Here is a 16,539-nt window from a genome sequence, read left to right as displayed (position 1 = left end):
GTTCTTCGAGGTGAACGGTGGCGGTCAACCCTAGGTTGAGGAACTAGAATGAGCGGGGGAGAGAGACAGACAGAGACAGAGGCCATTTGAGGAAGACAAAAGCAACTCTGTGGCTACTGTTGCACTTGGGGTCGTCGGAGACAAGGTGAGCGGCAGCTGGGGAACGATGGACGTGGGATCACCACCTGACTTGAACAGTGGTAACAGTTGATGTGTGTGAGAACTGTTTATCACCCATTAATGTCTAAACGTGGTTCTTAATATGTACGTAATTTTCGGCTCAGGATCGCTTGCAAAAAGGGGGTTTCCCTTGAATCACGGTGCAATAGTTCCAATAATCATTAGAATTTGATGGAAACATCGGATGCTTATAAATTGTTTATAGACGAGTACTTTTCGAATTAAAATAATGTATTTAATGGAATTGTAGTGACTTTACCTCATTCGCAGTACTCATTTATGCAAATAAAAATGCTAAAATTTTGTGTTAATGAGAGTGATTTACGAAGAATGATACTAGGCATATGCTAAGATTGGTCTAAAAAATTGACATACTAAGCAATGTGACAGATTCTTATTGAGTGTTAAGTAGAATGCATCTAGTGTTGCGTTTGCCAAATAATGGAACAAATTCTCGTGATCATAAATGTCAAGAAGCGCTAATATATCTCCGATATTGATAGTAAGTAAAATTTGACTAGCAACTTTTTTGTATGGTCAGCTATTAGTAACTTGGAAAAGAAATAACATTTTACCATTCTCAAATATAGTATCTAGTAATAGATTACCAAGTGCTTTTAGATTTGGCATAATTAGTTGGTAATTTACGAACCAGATAATGATTTTATAACACTCACATCTAGTAATATATTACCAAGCGCTTTAAGATTTTACAAGTGGGCCCCATCTATTAATTAGTAATTATCAAAGACGTAACAATTTTACCATTTTCAAGTGTAGGATCCGGTAGTAAACTACTGAGTGCATGAAATTGCATGTAAGCTCATCTTACCTATGCTATTTGTGGGGTTAGCCTTTCTTGAGCGCCATGTTAATGAGTTTTTAGAGATTTAACCTTTTTTAGGCCATCATTATTGGCATGTTCACCTGGATCAAGTAAGTAATAAAATTCCCAGATATATATTATATATCGTCCAAGCAGCTATGCATAGTTGTACAAATTCGATTATTATACGGATACTGTACCTAACAAAAACTCACACACCAATTCATGTCCAAAAGCCATGAAACGCTTTGTTTTCGTTTTTTTTTTTTTTTGGAGGGAATCTTCCTCAAATTTGGGGCCTCACGTGGTTCACTCCCTCAACTCCTATAAATACCAATGGGATGCGAGTGTTAGATTTCATCCCTCTCTCTCTCTCTCTCTCTCTCTCTCTCTCTCTCTCTCTCTCTTTCACAAACGCACATACACAGAGCAAGCTTTGAAGAAGCATCAATGGCCAAGTTCTTTTGCTCTCATTTGCTTATTCTATTCCTTATCTTCTCTCACCAACTCCTTTCAGCTGAAGGCAGGAAACTAACAATGAAAACCGAGATGGAGTGCGTCGACTGTTCGACGAGGACGTCCGAACAGAAGAGCCCAGCGAGCGACCACCCCAAGAAAATACTCGCGAGACATGCTCCTAATCCTCATCACATAACCAAGAGATTGGACGACTTAGTCGACGCAATTCATCCCACGAATCCCGGACACAGCCCCGGTGTTGGCCATTCCATAGAGAACTAGGCATCGGCTTTGTATCTCTGTTTTTGTTAACTAAGTGTTATCTTGCTCTTAGTGGGGTAGTAGGGTCGAGTGTTTTAAGCAATCATGCTGTTTAGTCTGAATTAGATTCGTAGGTCGTTGTACATCCCTCTCATCGTCATGAATCATTTCCTAGTTACAATTAACGACAATGTGTATGCGTGAAGTCACTGAAGTGTGACCATTACTGAAGTTCGTTGATTGATAATTTCTTCACATGTCGTCTCAGATTCTCTCTCTCTCTCTCTCTCTCTCTCTCCATGCTCCATCAACTTGAACTTTTAAGTGCAACCAGTTGGGCAATAGCTGAGTTTCAACATGTTCTGCATGAATCGTGGTGCTCCAGCCTATGTGCAACTCGAATACGCGCAGCAACCCATGCACATTTGTAGCGTTCTGTAGGCTAAAATGCGGAACCTCGTTTCGTCTTGGCTTATAATTGACATGGTTGGTAAAATGTCAAATACTGCTGGTCACCAACGCGTTTCGACAAGTACCAACATTATTTATAGTTCTAAAATTACCTACTATTTTGATACCAACATTTATTTTTATGGCTTACCAATTACTTAGAGTACTATTTTTCGTACAAAATTATCGACCTTAATTTCCTTTTGCAAATTTGTCGCATTAAGATACCAACTATGTAAATTACTTGGTTTTGAGAAGTAGCAAGCTTTCTTTATACTTCTAGGGTTACCAACTACTTCAATAATCTACCGTTGAGTTGCATGTGTGAGTAGTGTTAGAAAGTCTCATATCGGACAATTGATGTGGTGTGGAGTAGTTAATATATTCTACTTAACTCATCACTCATTGACTTAAGTTGTAAAGTGAAAGTAGGTCCAACCGGATATGTTAACGGGCTCGAACTTGTGCTCCCTCTTGTCGATCTCTCCAGATAAACTTATTGGACTTCTACTACACACTCCCAACAAATGGTATCATAGCCCATAATAGATTGGTGGGCCCCCAATCTGTTTCGATATTTGGTGAATATCTCAAGGAAAGGAATCTGATGGTGACCAACGCGATTTCCAAGCAGGTGGACATTGTGGTGTAGTTACGTGGTCATCTTCATGGTTTGGTCTAAAGAAAAAGACTAGGGATGAACGTGGGTGTTGGAGGAGAGCAAACCTAACACTAAGTTCACATGTGATGGCAAAATTGTTGAGTTGCATATATGAGTAGACTTAGAAAGTTCCACATCAGACAATCGATATGGTGTGAAACAGTTAATATATCATAGTTGGTTAATAACTTATTGATTTAAGTTATTGAGTGAATGTGGGTCAAATTGGATTTTTTTTGTTATAAACTGTATATGTTAACGGGCTTGGACTTAGATTCCCTCTTGGTAGTCTCCCTAGATGAAGGTATCAGACTTTTGTTACTCGCTCCCAACATCTACCAACATTATTCTTGTGACTCACGCCTTTGAAGCTTCTAGCTTTTATTTGAAATTACCAATCGATTGATATACCAACATTCTTCACATTTAGATACTAACCAACTTAATCATTCACTAACAATTAATCTTGCTTGACTTGGAAAAGTACCAACATTTTTTTATACTTCCAAGAGTTACCAACTACATCTAGCAACATTTATTCTCGGGCCTTGCCAACACCTTTGAAATTAAGAACTTGTATTCGAAGTTACTAATTTTAATTTCATTAACGCACCAGCATTCTTTACATTAAGATACCCACTGATTTTAGTCAGTCAACAACTTTCTATATCTTGATTGGTTTGGAAAACAACCAACATTTCTTTATACTTTAAATATTACTATTTACTATAATAATCTACCAATATTATTATTGTGGCTTACACCTTCGAAGTTATTAACTTTTAGTTGAAATTTCGAAACTTAATTTGGCTGATGTATCAATATTTGTTCTCAATAAGATACAAATTACTTTTAGTTTCTTACCAACTTGTAATCTTTCTTGATTTTGAAAAAGCACAAACTTTTGTTTGTGCTTTCAAAATTATCAACCACTTCAATTATATATGTTTAGGGCTTACAAACGTATTGTGAGAAAGTCTAACTCAAAAATTTAAACTGAGGCTGAATTGCTACATAAATATAAGCCCCATTAAAACTCCAGAAATGAGGGACGTTGAATATATACTTTAGCACCCCTTTTCATGTACAAACCAAGCAGAAAAATGGTACGTGGAATTGATGAAAGTTTAGTGAAAAATTTGGGGACAAATCCTGACTCTCACAGCATGTTAGAAAATCAAATAAACAATTTAAACTCACAATTGGAGGTGTGGATTGAGACTCCATGAACCAAATCCGCTTAAACTCCATAAATAAGCGATGCTTGATTATTTAACACACAAAATTGGGACAATTTCTATAAGATTTCTTGTGTCGCTGTGATGAGCTTCCCAATTTGCCAAAGAGAAATTATGCCTGCAAGACGAGAACCAATAACTAGACAGCAATTTGGAGGATGAACTAGACAGGGAAAATTATCTAATCAATCCTAAATTTATTGTATGAATGCCAATTCAATCCTAAACTTTTCAATTTTACCAATTTAGTCTTAGCGCCACGTCAGAAATTTCCAGCAAAAATTGACCGAAAGGACTACATTAGACTTTCATGCAAAGATTTACGACTAAATTGAGAAAATTAAAAAAATTAAGACTGAATTTACATCTATACATTATATTTTGAACTAATTGGATAATTTCCTCACTTGGACAAAATCAAGGCTGCAAATTCAAAGAACTGATAAGAAAACCTTTAGAATGAAAATCTATCTGGAAAGACAGAGAACTTGACCAAAAAGTATTTGATCAATTAGGTTATATTAGGTATGGTAATCTCTCAACTAGTCAGCTTGACTAAGGATGATGTCTGATGTGCCAAACCCTTCTGACGTGGCATGTATATATCTGATGTGATGCTTACTAAGATACTAAAAAATATTAATAAAAAATTAGGTTCCTTAAGTTCGACCGACAGAATCGAGTTTGTAAAGGCTTTGATCCCAAACAGGAAAGCGGAAACAGTGGAAATAGTCGTTATTCTGTTCATTGAATTGAAAGTGTAAGAGAAAGAGACTAATTTGTGGGGCAATTGCCAAATTTAACTGTGTCGTATATATAATAGCTACCGAGAGAACATGACACAATTTCAATAAAAATAACAAAGTTTAGAACCAATCAAATTCTATACAAATGTTGTCTATAGAAAAATTCAAAAATGAAAATAGTAGTATCCAAATCACAAAAACAAGCCTTTTTTGTACTTTTCTTTAAGCTTTTTTATTAATCAAACACAAAAAGTATCAGTTAAAACACATATAGATTCAAGAGAAAGCATAAAAGCTAACCCTAATTAGTCACTTGGTGTTTCTAAAGAACAAGAAAAACAAAAACCTAGGATCGAGTTTTCCTTTCACTTGCAACCACATTGTCATCAATTTGAAGGATCGCCTACAAAGCAAACTCTCTAAATCCCCTACATGACCAGTTTCACATTGTATTTGCCTCAAAACAAGCACCGCTGGTGGAATTTCACGAGCGAATTGAATGATTGACGTGTGTGACAATTCAGTTTTAACAAACACTTAATTATACATACACCCCGCATCAAATTTTGTATGTTAAAATTTTATTTTCCGGTGTCATTGCCCCTAATGAATATCATTCTTTTTAGGGAAAGAGTCACAAAAAACTTCAAATTATACCCGCTGTGACACATTTATCCTAAACTTTTTTTTTGTTATATTATAAACCAAAAACTTGTATCTGTGTAACACATTTACCCCAAATTTTTCTCTATGACACATTGACCCCAAATTTGTACCCGTGTGTTACATTTACCTCAAACTTGTACTCATGTGACACATTTACCCTCTATCAAAATTCCGCTAACGAAAATCGCTAAAAATCTTATATGGCTGCCTACATGGACGACAGAAAGTAAACTGTGATGAAGTGGCACTCACGTGGCAAAAATATGTAAACTCATTGTATGTATTTTTTACTTGTTTTCCTTTTCCTTTTTTAATTCCTCCTTTGTTTCCATCCTTGGTTTGGTGATGTTGAGGATGGTGGCGATGGCGATGGTAAGGGCGGCGGCGACGGTGAAGACAAAGGAGGAAGGAAAAAAAGAGAAAGGAAAAAAATATTTTGGAATTTTTGTATCATAAAAAAAGTTTGGAGTAAAGTGTCATATGGATATAAGTTTGGAATTTTTTGTGTCGCAAACTTTTTTTCAAGTTTAATATTGCACACGAGTACATGATTGAGGTTTTTGGTGTCACAAAATATTTTTTAAGGTAAATATTTCATAATGAACATAAATTGAGATTTTTTTATAGCTTTTACCCTTCTTTTTAAATCAACACAGAAAAAGTAAAGCCATAACTGAAAGGCATATTCGCACTCGCTCCAAACCAAGACCTAAATTATGAGGCGTGTATCTAGCAAATATCCTTGGCCGTATTATAATATCTATCATGATATCATTTCTAATTGCACCGTGCAACTCCAAAGAATATTTGGACCTTACACGAACCCCAACATGCAAAGCAATACCAAAATGTAAATTCCTAAGATATCATTAACTAAGGAAGATGGATCCCACAAGAGAGTTTGTCTGAATTGTTTTATGAATACAGTATCATGAAAAGAATAGCAAAAACCCTAGAAACCTCCACAAGTTGGGGTGGGTAACCGCAAGGAGAATCTCCAAGCCTTTTAGTAATTAAAATAAGGGAAAATTTCACAAAGAAAAACCCCAAATTATGCTAATTGTACTTTTTTTTACATGAAAATTCTCAAACTATATATACTGTGACACATTTACCATAAATTTTTTCTTGTGACATAAAAATCTTCAAACTTGTAACTACATAACACATTTACCCTCATTCATCAAGGTTTCATTAGATGATTTTTTAGCCTAAACAAAGTCATTTTTATTTTACTTAAGTCACATGGGCGTTATATCAATATTGTGTGCTTGCTTACATTTATGTAGCAGATTTTAACGATTCTCATTGATAAGACTTTGATGGAGGATAAATGTGTTACATAGGTACAAGTTTGAGATTTGTTATGTCACAGAAAAAAAATCTAAGATAAATATGTCACAGTGAGTATAATTTAGAATTTTTTGCGGCTTTTGCCTTTAAAATAATATCATTTTGAAAACTTTTTGAACCGACAAAGAGGACTCATTCTCAACTTGGGTGTTAGTACAAAGTAGGTCTCTTGGCTGTAAAGTGAGGCTCGTGCACCTGCAAAAAACAAGGCGTCCAACTGAGTCGATTGCGGTTTAAGGACAGTAGGAATGTGCAATCCAGTTGGGATACCATTTTTCTCTTAAAATATCTCCAACTCTGACCTGAGACCGACCCTTGACCTTTTTCAAAGGAAAAATGTACCTGTCCTAGACTTCTGCCACTTAACTCCTTTGTAAAAGATCCTATATCCAATGAAAGATTTCACCCAATTTGTCTACTTTAGTACTTTCTTGCTAAAGATTCAGATTCCCTGTCCTACTTTTCTAGTTCCCCAAATTTAAAAAAGAATAAATATTTGTCCCATTGGATCATTGAAGGAATCTTTCTTAAACTATTTTTCTAATCGGTGAACTAAGAATACGAATGATATTCACATTTATTTGTTATTAATTTTGCATATGGGGATATTTATAATCCATCGATCAAATATATGACTAGAGAAACTTTCTTCTAATAAGAAATGTGATAAATGGAATTAACGTCAATAAATCCATCATCAATTTGTTCGTTATATGATGGAATGTGACTAATATTATGATATACTTTTCCTCTACTCATTTTATTTATAACCCATGGACACGAGAGCGGAGGGTTATCTACTTGGAGGTCCATAGAATACCCTATAAGCACCATGAACCAATTAAGTCCTAATATTTGGGTGGCACTGGCCTAGAGTAGTTTGCATGTCATATCATCTCTCTCCATTAATTTTCTACTCAATCATCTCTCTTGTGATGCACTCTCTCTTCATTTCCCTCAAACGCCACTAGATCTCCGCAACGGTTCTTGGCTCGACACTGAGACCTCCCTGAAATCTAGCAATAATCGTAAAGGTCTCATGAGATCCTACTACAATGGTCACTTTGAAGGAGTGCCTCTCAAGGCCGCTCTCCAGGTTTCTTGACATAGATGATTTGCCGATAGAACAAAGCTTAACATATGATATCGTGCTTCGTTGCAACAAACATGAGGTCAACACAAGCGCATTGAGAGAGAGAGAGAGAGAGAGAGAGAGAGAGAGAGAGAGAGAGGAACTCGTTCTGCAGCAATGGCACAACGGAGGCCACTTCGTTTGATTTGAGTAGCCAGAGAAATTGGAGGTAGCAGCGGTCATGCGGAGGCAATGGCAGCGGAGAGGAGGGAGGGGGAGTGGGTTGTGGAGGAGAGAGAGAGAGACAGAGAGTGCAGGTGTCGCTAAAGGCTTAGTAAAACTTACATGTTATGCGATCAGGAAACAAGGGAGTCGATGTAATCACTCAATAGATTATTTGGTTCGAGAAGAGAATTCTACAAGAAATATTTGGAATGTACTTATCGAGCTGGATTGAACCGTGGTCTTTGTTTGCAACTAGATTTAGGCATTTTTCTAAATATTTTATTTATTTTGTATTTCTTGTCTATTTTTTAGATGTGATGACAACTCACAAGGTGTTATTGAGAGGCTAGAGCCGATAGTTCGAGAGCACGGGCATGTAATCATCATTGTCTTTCGTAGTAGATGTAGATCTTTGTGATCAACTCACGAAAATCTGTGAGTGTTCCATTAATTATCGTTCATTATTATATAGCAAAAGAAAATCCTGTTTATGTTAATATAGTGTTAATTATAAAGGACACCTAGTTTAGTTGCATGTGCCCGCCCGCCATGGGGAAGAATGGGCCGCACCTTGTGACAGCTAACATAACATGCACACAACCGCCTGTCAAACGCTCAATATTCATTTTCGAAGGTTGTCCTTAAGCCGTCAACATAAACCATCCAATATTGTTTCTCTGCCCTCCCTTGGGTTTGCCTGCATCGCTCGGTTGTCCTGTAATGGAATATTCCCACTAGTACACACCCTCACATGGCCTTGTCCATCTCCCATATAGTACACATTACCTCCCACTACAACGAGAGAGACTATAATTTTAGCAAAAAAAAAAACAAAACGAGAGAGACTATAAATAGCACAGTTGAGTACATCAGTTTCACTCACAACACACTAGTCTTTCTTCAATCATCTCACTTGAGAGTAGATAAAAAAGAAAGCATACGATTTTGGTCCGACTCTCTCACACCACTATGGCAAGACACAGTCGCTTCTTCTCGTTCGCATGGTGCTCTTTGCTTTTGGTTTTGGTTATGATTTTGTGCCATGAAGTTGTCCATGTTGAAGCAAGGCATTTGAGGGTAGTTTCAAAGACTCATCATCATCATCGTGAGACGGGTCCGAGTGTTGGAAGAAGTTTTGGAGGTGGTGAAGGAATAAGTAAGAGGAGGACGAGGAAGGTTGAGCATGTTGCAGATTTGCGATCAACCGAGCCTGGTCACAGTCCTGGTGTTGGTCACTCAATCAACAATTGAAGCTTCTTTACTCTCTCTCTCTCTCTCTCTCTCTCTCTCTCTCTCTCTCTCTCTCTCATTGACTTTCTTTGGGCTTAAAGGAGATGGTCCTAACTAGTAGCCGTCATGACATCTAGTTCTCATTGAAGAACAGCGAAGGCTGTTCCCATTGTTATCCACCACGTAATTCTTCTTCTTTGTATATAAAATCTCTCTCTCTCTCATGATCGCCAATGTACATTTCATGGAATGGTGAGGATGATCATTTGCTCCATGGAAAACTGCATATTTTGATGCACATAAATAAGGGTAGATCAATGTAACTAATTACTCCCAAAACTCTTGCATGAATTAGAAAAGTTAGAATCTGCGATGAATGGCCAAAACTTGGGATAATCCTCAATCCACTCTCAAATTTTGGCAAGAACAGGATATCTCGCCGGAGTTTACGTACACGATCCAAATTAGATTAGGAAACAAACAAGTCGAAGATCCTTTAGAATTTATGGGAAATTGCACCTAAGAATAGTTTAGTTTTAGGACGTTTTAAAATATTTATTTAGCTGAAAACTGTAATAATGAAAAAAGAAAAGAAAGTTTAAGTCACCCATTGCTTTAAAGGGGAAAGTAGAAAAAGGGTCATAAACCTATTGTATTAATGCCAATTCAGTCATAAATCTTTCAATTTGATCAATTAAGTCCTAAACCTTTTGGATTTATGCCAATTAAGTCTATCATTGGGCGGAAATCACTGACGTGGACGCTGGCAATCTTACATGGTGCGATCAACGCTGACTTAGGCATTTTTAATAATATTATGAATTCTTTATGGTTTTTTTTCTTTTATTCTCGGATGGGGGGGGGGGGGTAAGGGGGGGTTGAAGGCCGGCTAAGTGTGGCCTGTGAGGGCATTGGGCAAGGGTTGGCACTGGCGATCCCTGTTGGCTCCCAGCAGTGCCGCCCCCCCCCCTAAAAAAAAAAAGAAAAGTAAAGAGAAGAAAATAAAAGATTCTAAAAAATTATTAAAAAATTCAAAATATTATTTAAAAATGTCCATGTCGACGCTTCACGCTGGCAAGTAGGACAGTCGGTATCCACGTTAGCGATTTCTGGTCAAAATTGGTTGGATGGACTCAATTAGTATAGATAAAAAAATATTTATGACTAAATTGATCAAATTGAAAGGTTTATGATTGAAGTGGCACCAATGCATTAGGTTTCTTTTGGTACTTTCCGCTTACTTTAAACAACAAAAAAGAAGCTAAAAGAATAAATGCGGTAACTCATTTTAGAGTTTAAAATGATTTCAATATCAATTATGTGTGTAACCATTATTGGGGATAAGGACACTAGGAGTGCCATAACTTTCGTACGGCGCTCACTTGAGTGCCAAATGCCATTTGGCAGCCGAAAAATCCGACGTGGCTTTGCCGGAGCTGATGTGGCTGTGCTGGAGTTGATGTGGAATATATTTTAATATTTTTTTGAATTTTTTATTATTAATTTTTTGAATTTTTTTTTATTTTGCAAATTTCTTTTTCAATGCCGGCGAGGGTCACATGACCCCCGCCGGCTGTGAAGGCCTCGCCCAGATTGGGCGAGAGCCGCCTTGCCCTTGGCAGCAAAGGACCTGGGCGAGGCCGCGAAGGTCGTCTTGCCGGCCGCAGGCGAGGCGGCCTCGCTAGATCTAGCAAGAGCCTTCACCGCCGCGGGTGAGGCAGTCTCACCAGGTCTGGCGAGAGCCTTCGCCACCTCGCCTGCGCTAGCGAGGCTGCGATGGCCTCGCCAAGGGCTTTTGCGGCCGCGGGCAAGGAGGCCTCGCTGGATCTGGCGAGAGCCTTCGCCGTCGCGGGCGAGGCGGCCTCGCCAGATCTGGCAAGTGCCTTCGCCGCCACACCCGCGGCCGGTGAGGCCGCAATGGCCTCGCCAAGAGCATTCGCGGCTGTGGGCGAGGTGGCCTCGCCGGATCTGGCGAGAGCCTTCGCCGCCTCGCTCACAGCAGTAAGGTCGTGATGACCTCACGAAGTGCCTTTGTGGCCATACCAGCCGATGGCGAGGTGGCCCTCGCCTAGTTTGGCCGAGGGCAAGACCTCCGTTGAGGGTCACTAGCGACCCTCGCCAACCTTAAAAAAAAAAAAAGAAAGAAAAAAAAATTAAAAAGATAAAGAAAAATTTTAAAAATCAATAAAATAACATTAAAAAAATCCACGTCGGATGAAAAATTAATTAAAAAATCCACATCAGCTCATTTGCCAAAAATGGCACTCAAGTGATCTATTTTCGCCGGAAGTGGCACTCAAATGATCTATTTTACTCCGATGTGGCATTCAAGTGACTGAAAAAAAAGTTATGGCACTCAAGTGAGCGTTGTACGAAAGTTATGGCACTCCTAGTGTCCTTATCCCCCATTATTGAGTTACAAAACATTAGAATCAATTATATAGCTTCATTAATATAACAATGATGAGAAGAAATATTAAGGAAAATGGATATGGTCGGAAAATATTTTTGCTTTCATACTGATCAATCTTCTTTAGAATATAATTTTTTAAATAAGAACTTGACGTATTTCATTGTAAATGTTTTGATATCCAACGCTCTTTAGTCTACTACGATCGAAACTTTGAAGCCCTAAATTGGGGCTATAGTATCGGCTCAAGCTCTGGTTAATAGGGATTGAATATATTTGAGCCTAGTCATAAGGCAAATGTGAGTTGAGCCACCGATTAATATGGATCGAACTAATTTGGACCTTGTCATAGGGAAAATTATGGCCGTAAGATTAAGACTGAGCAATAAAAGAACAGAACTTTTGAAATTTGTGAATCTTCGTTTTGAATATTGTCTCGAACTCTGATGTTTGTTTTCAAATTATGCCGATAGATCACATGCTTTATGAATCTTATTAGTTACTTATAAAATTTTACTAGTAATCATATTCTTTCTGACAATTGTATGTTTGCCATAATTTTCCAATTGTGTGATACCAAATAGGCATCACATCAAACAACATAAGCGAAAACAAAATTGGAAAAGAGATAGGGGTCCATCACAGCTGTCGTAGTCTCGGCTCAAGCTCTAGCTTGTGGCAACCATGGATGTTCAAGCTTGTAGATGCCATAAACGCTCGAGCTCATAGCCATGGCCGCTCAATTTGAGCTCGCAATGGCCATGGGTGCGAGATTTTTCAAGTTGTGGCGCTCGTAGTGGTCATGTCCACTAAATATTTTCAAACCACGAAACTCAAGGCTGCCATGACAACTTGAGCTTCAAAGTTGCTGCGGCCAATGGCCTCTTTAATTTCGTGTCGCAAAGCTCGAGACCATGGTTGCTCAATTTGAGCTCTCGGTCAAGGTTGCTCATTTGATGATCGTGAATTGATACGAATCATAAATTTTGTATTTTTCTGGGTTTTCTTCAAATTTATCATTTTCCTTATTTTGTTTCTATTATATTAACATTTAAGGAATCACAACGTGCGATTAGAGGAAACCTAATAAGTGATATTTTTCGGGAAAAAATCGCTAGAAGTGCCATAACTTCTGTACGGAGCTCACTTTGGTGCCAAAACTTTTCGTCAGATCGTTTAAGTGGCAAATCGGAGAAAAAACTATCATTTAAGTGCCTCCAGTGACAAATTCTAGCAATTCGCCTCACATGGCTCTTTTTTATGAAATTTTAATATTTACGTGGCTTTCTTATAAAAAAAATGAAGTCCATCGTGGGCAATGACCTCACTTAAGAGTCTCTCTCTGTCACGTCCCGAACCCCAACGGGCTCGCGACGCCCCTTCCACGGTCGTATTGAACGCGACGTCCCAGGACGCGTCGCCGACCCAAACGAACTACGCAAGCGGAAGCGAAATAAAACAACCCAGACAGTAAAATATGACGAAGGGATAGCACAAAACAATAATTCCAAATACACAACATTAAAACGGAGGAGTGGTTGGATATCCTACTTCGCTATACAAAAGAGAGGCACACAAAAATATGGGGCAACTTGACCCGTACTTGATCTCCGAGATACCCTTGCAACGTCTCCAGTCACTTATGGTCGCGGATCTGAAATGGTTATATAATAACCGTGAGAATGAGTCTCAATAAGCAACCCCCTATACCCCACGTAGGCCAATGCGTACCCAGACAAGTCGTACATGCAATCTACCCCACAACATATAAAATTCACGTCATTGTACTTACCTCGCCATCAAATGCATGCTCTGCACGTTAGTTAAACGTGACAATGCAATATTAATAGTCTAATAAGATATCACAATCACTCAAGCACCAACCACACTAGCACTCAATCAATCCAACCAATTCAATCACACATTCAATTAGCCAGTCCAATCAATTCAATCACACTCAACTCGCATACGTGGCTGAATAACTTTCCACGACCTCCCAGGTCCTTTCACACTGCCCGCGCCACTGCGCCTCAGGCCCGATCTCACAGCCCGCGCCACTGCGCCTCAGGCTCAGCCCTTAGATCAAGCCGGGCTCGGTCCCGCGTAACCACGCCTCAGGACATTTCTCTCGACCCGCGTAACCACGCCTCAGGTCATTACTTGCCTTTCTAGCCACACCCGCGTAACCACGCCTCAGGTTGGCAGCCCTCAGATCAAGTCGGGCTCAGTCCCGCGTAACCACGCCTCAGGACATTTCTCTTGACCCGCGTAACCACGCCTCAGGTCATTACTTGCCTTTCTAGCCACACCTGCGTAACCACGCCTCAGGTTGGCAGCCCTCAGATCAAGCCGGGCTCAGTCCCGCGTAACCACGCCTCAGGACATTTTTCCCTTTCCAATGACCCGCGTAACCTACGCCTCAGGTCTAACTCACCTTTCACAGCCCGCGTAAACACGCTTCAGGCTCAGCCCTCCGATCGATCCGGGCTTTTCTCATGCACATGCACCACAATACAAAATTCACCATGCTCTTAGTCATATAAATCAATTTCAATCACCACCCATTCACCAATGTCAATCTATCACGCCACATCAGTCAACTCAATTCATGCTCCCGACATCGGCCCACCGACCCGACATTCAAGTCGGCACATTCAATTAATCCAATTCACCCACAAGCGCCACGACAATTCAGTCAGGCATATTTATCTCAGTCAATCACTAAATCAGCCGCACAATTATCGCCACAATAATTCACCAATTAAGCACACTCAATCTAATTAGCCCACGCCTAAATTAATTCCTAACCCGATACTAATCACATCCTAAACAAGTCTAAAAATACCCAAAGAACTAGGTAGGGTTTAGGAAGTCACTTGCCTAAGTTTGGCCCGGGAAAAGTCGGCTCGGGCCCAAAATGGCCCGGGTGAACAGTGCCGAACTAGGCGCGGGCGCGGGCCAACGGGCGCGGTGGCCGGCCAACACGGGCACAATGGCCGGACGGCGCACTGCGCGGGCGCGGTGGCCGAACGGCGTGCCCGGGGTGCACGACAAGCCGGACGGCGAGGTGCCAGGCTGAACGGGCAAGGCGGCCGGGCCACGGCCGGGCGAGCAGGCGCGGCCCGGTCTCGTGGGCAACGGGCCGGCCACGGCCTGGGCTGGCTGGCCGGGGCTGGTTGGTTGGGGCGGCGACCGGCGGCGGCGACGGCGCGGCGGCGAGCTGAAGGGGGAAAGGTCAGCCGGGGGTGGAGGGCGAGGGGGAGAGAGAGAGAGAGAGAGAGAGAGAGAGAGAGAGAGAGAGAGAGAGAGAGAGATCGGGGCTGAGGGGGGGGGAGAGGGGCGAACCGGCGGCATCGACGGCGGCGTTAGCCGGGCGGCGACCGGGCGACGCGAGGCCGGCCGGCGAAGCGGGCCGAGCAAGACCGCGAGCTACGGGTGCGGGTCGGCCGGGTGGGCCGGGGGCGACGGCGACGACGGCTTGGCTGGCTTCTGGGCGACGGCGACCCTGCAACGGCGGCGATCTCGGACGGTGCAGCGAGCGGGAGCTGCGACGACGGGACAGGCTGGGCACGCGGCGGTCACGGGGCGAGCCCACGCTTGTGCGAACAGGGGGAGGGGAGAGGACAGCTGGTCGGGGGCGGTGGCTGACGGACGGCGCGGCTGCAGTCGAACTGGCTGGCGACGGCGGCGGCGCTCGACGGTCAGACGGGCTCGGGCGGCGTCGGATGGGCGAGCGTGTTTAGCGGGACGAACGGTAACCGAGATGCGGCGGAGAAGGAAGAGGAAGAAGAAGAAAAGAGAAGAAGGAAGAGAGAAGGGAGGAGAGAGAAGAGAGAGAAAAGTTTGCATGGGGGGGGAGGGGAAAGAGACGTGCGCGCAGGGGGGAGGGGACACGGCGTGCAGAGGAGAGAGAGAGAAAGCCCAAAAAGTCAAACGCAATAATCGCGATCCAACGGACACGGTTCAAACTCAAAAACGATCTAACGGTCCCCAATAATCCTAATTAATAATATAGGAAAAAGGACCAAAATAAAATAAGTCAAAACACACCATGAGGGAGGTCTATCAGTCCAAATCCGTACCCGATCAAAAATCCATTTTTCACACATTTCTGGCAATAGCGACGCTGGCCACAATAATATCGACACCGTCCAATTTATTTCGTCCCGAAACTCCCGAAAATCGACTGCCAAGTTCAGGGTCTAAATAACGGCCAAATTCGATCGAGTGCGATTCTAGCGAAATCTCTAATTTAAAATGATAACCGGGAGTGATCAGTTCCCGGGCGAGATTTTACTATAAGCACGCTGACAAATTACGCGTTTTATAAAACCCAAAAATGGGCCGAAATTCGGGATGTCACAACTCTTCCCCCCTTACAAAAATTTCGTCCTCGAAATTTACAATCCAAACCCGACTACTCAAACAATTGGGGGTACTGTTGTCGCATCGCCTCCTCGCTTTCCCATGTGGCACCTTCCGTCCCGTGATGTTCCCAGATAACTTTAACCAACGAAATCGTCTTGCTCCTCAAAACCTGTTCCTTCCTGTCCTCGATCCGAACTGGCTTCTCCACGTACGACACCCTGTCGTCCACGTCTATTACCACATGATTCAGCACGTGGGTCGGATCCGGTTCGTACTTCCTTAACATCGACACGTGGGAAACGTTATGAACTTGCGACAAATTCGGCGGCAAGGCAAGACGGTAGGCCAACGTCCCAATCCTTTCCAAAATCTCGAACGGGTCTATATACCTTGG

Source organism: Syzygium oleosum, unplaced genomic scaffold (genome assembly GCF_021117445.2).
Source record: "Syzygium oleosum isolate NSW1041296 unplaced genomic scaffold, Sole_v2.1 Sole_v2.08, whole genome shotgun sequence".
Classification (NCBI taxonomy): Eukaryota; Viridiplantae; Streptophyta; class Magnoliopsida; order Myrtales; family Myrtaceae; genus Syzygium; species Syzygium oleosum.
Note: the sequence above shows the minus strand (reverse complement) of the source record.